This window comes from Arachis hypogaea, chromosome 10 (genome assembly GCF_003086295.3).
Source record: "Arachis hypogaea cultivar Tifrunner chromosome 10, arahy.Tifrunner.gnm2.J5K5, whole genome shotgun sequence".
NCBI lineage: Eukaryota > Viridiplantae > Streptophyta > Magnoliopsida > Fabales > Fabaceae > Arachis > Arachis hypogaea.
The window spans coordinates 36,226,984-36,229,472 of NC_092045.1; the positions used below are offsets into that span (position 1 = coordinate 36,226,984).

The window sequence follows — 2,489 nt, forward strand, 5'->3', positions numbered from 1 at the left end:
CTATGGGGTCAACAGATCCTGAGGGCCCAAGGATTTCTCATCCCTGCTCTAAATTGGCATTCACAACGCCTTAGAGTGCAATTCTGGCATTTAAACGCCAGTCTGCTGCCCTGTTCTGGCGTTTAAATGCCAGCTTTCCATCCTATTCTAGTGTCTAAATGCCAGGTTGTTGCCCTGTTCTGGTGTTTAAATGCCAGTCTGGTGCCCTATTATGGCGTTTAAATGCCGAGAAAGGTGCCAGATTGGGCGTTTGAACACCCATTTTGCTGCCCTTACTGGCATTTAAACGCCAGTAAGTCCTTCCTCCAGGGTGTGCTATTTCCAATGCTATTTTTTATTTTTCTCTTTATTTTTGTAATTGTCTTTGTGACTTCACATGATTATCAACCTAAAAGAAAACAAAATAATATAGATAAAATTGGGTTGCCTCCCAATAAGCACTTCTTTAATGTCAATAGCTTGACAGTGAGCTCTCATGGAGCCTCACAGATGATCAGAGTATGGTTGAGATCTCTCAACACCAAACTTAGAGTTTGGCTATGGCCTCCCAACACCAAACTTAGAGTTTGAATGTGGGGGCTCTGTTTGACTCTGTATTGGGAGAAGCTCTTCATGCTTACTCTCCATGGTTACAGATGGAGAACCTTGAGTCTTTACCATAAGGCATTCTTCATTCACATGAAAGATCAACTCTCCTCTATCAACATCAATCACAGCTCTTGCTGTGGCTAGAAAGGGTCTTGCAAGGATGATGGATTCATCCTCGTCCCTCTTAGTGTCTGGGATTATAAAATCGGCAGGGAAGTAAAGGCCTTTAACCTTCACTAGCACGTCCTCCACTAGTCCATAAGCCTTTTTCATAGAGCTGTCCGCCAGCTTTAGTGAGAATTTTACAGCCTGTACCTCAAAGATTCCTAGTTTCTCCATTACAGATAGTGGCATCATGTTTATCCCTGACCCAGGTCACACAAAGGTTTTTCAAATGTCATGGTGCCTATGGTACAAGGAATTAAGAATTCACCAGGATCCTATTTCTTTTGAGGTAAATTTTGCTGAACCAATGTATTCATTTCATTGGTTAGCAAGGGAGGTTCACCTTCCCAAGTCTCATTACCAAATAATTTGGCATTCAGCTTCATGATTGCTCCTAAATATTGGGCAACTTGCCCTTCAACAATGTCTTCATCCTTTTCAGAAGATAAATAGTCATCAGAGCTCATGAATGGTAAAAGGAGATCCAAGGGAATCTCTATGGTCTCTGTATGAGCCTCATATCCCTTTGGTTCCTCATGAGGGTATTCCTTACTGACCACTGGATGTTCCCTGAGGTCTTCGTCGTTAGGATTCACGTCCTCCTCCTCCTTCCCAGGTTCGGCCATTTTGATTACGTCAATGGCCTTACACTCTCCTTTGGGATTCTCTTCTGTATTGCTTGGGAGAGTGCTAGGAGGAGTTTCAGTGACCCTTTTACTCAGCTGGCCCACTTGTGCCTCCAAATTTCTAATGAAGGATCTTATTTCAGTCATGAAACTAAGAGTGGCCTTAGATAGATCAGAGACTATGTTTGCTAAGCTAGAAGGATTCTGCTCAGAATGCTCTGTCTGTTGCTGAGATGATGACGGGAAAGGTTTGCTATTGCTAAACCTGTTTCTTCCACCATTGTTATTATTGAAGCCTTGCTTCTGTTGATCCTTTCATGAAAAATTTGGATGATTTTTCCATGAAGGGTTATAGGTGTTGCCAAAGGCTTCACCCATGTAATTCACCTCTGCTATTGCAGGGTTCTCAGGATCATAAGCTTCTTCTTCAGAAGATGCTTCTTTAGTACTGTTGGATGCATTTTGCAATCCATTCAGACTCTGAGAAATCAAATTGACTTATTGAGTCAACATTTTATTCTGAGCTAGTATGGCATTCAGAGCATTAATTTCAAGAACTTCTCACTTTTCAGGCATCCTATTACTCACAGGATTCCTCTCAGAGGTATACACGAACTGGTTATTTACAACCATTTCAATAAGTTCCTAAGCTTCTGCAGGCGTTTTCTTTAGGTGAATGAATCCACTTGTAGAGTGGTCCAGTGACATCTTGGAAAATTCAGACAGACCATCTAGAATATATCTAATGTGGTCCATTCTGAAAGCATGTCAGAAGGACACTTTTTGGTCAGTTGCTTGTATCTTTCCCAAGCTTCATAGAGGGACTCACCATCTTTTTGTCTAAAGGTCTGAACATCTACTCTAAGCTTGTTCAGCTTTTAAAGAGGAAAGAACTTGGCTAAGAAAGCCATGACCAGCTTGTCCCAAGAGTCCAGGCTATCTCTAGGTTGTGAGTCCAACCATGTTCTAGATCTGTCCCTTACAGCAAAAGGGAAAAGCATAAGCCCGTAGACTTCAAGATTAACTCCATTGGTCTTAATAGTATCACAGATCTGCAAGAACTCAGTTGAGAACTGATAAGGGTTTTCTAATGGAAGTCCATGAAACTTG

General features: G+C 41.8%; 1 non-coding gene across 1 annotated transcript; it reads left to right on the plus strand.

Moving 5' to 3' along the window:
* The first annotated feature begins 2,140 nt into the window (after nucleotides 1-2,140).
* LOC112719439 (small nucleolar RNA R71) lies at nucleotides 2,141-2,248 on the plus strand. The gene has a single exon (XR_003161741.1). It is a non-coding gene; the product is annotated as a small nucleolar RNA R71 (small nucleolar RNA).
* The last annotated feature ends 241 nt before the right edge of the window (nucleotides 2,249-2,489 follow it).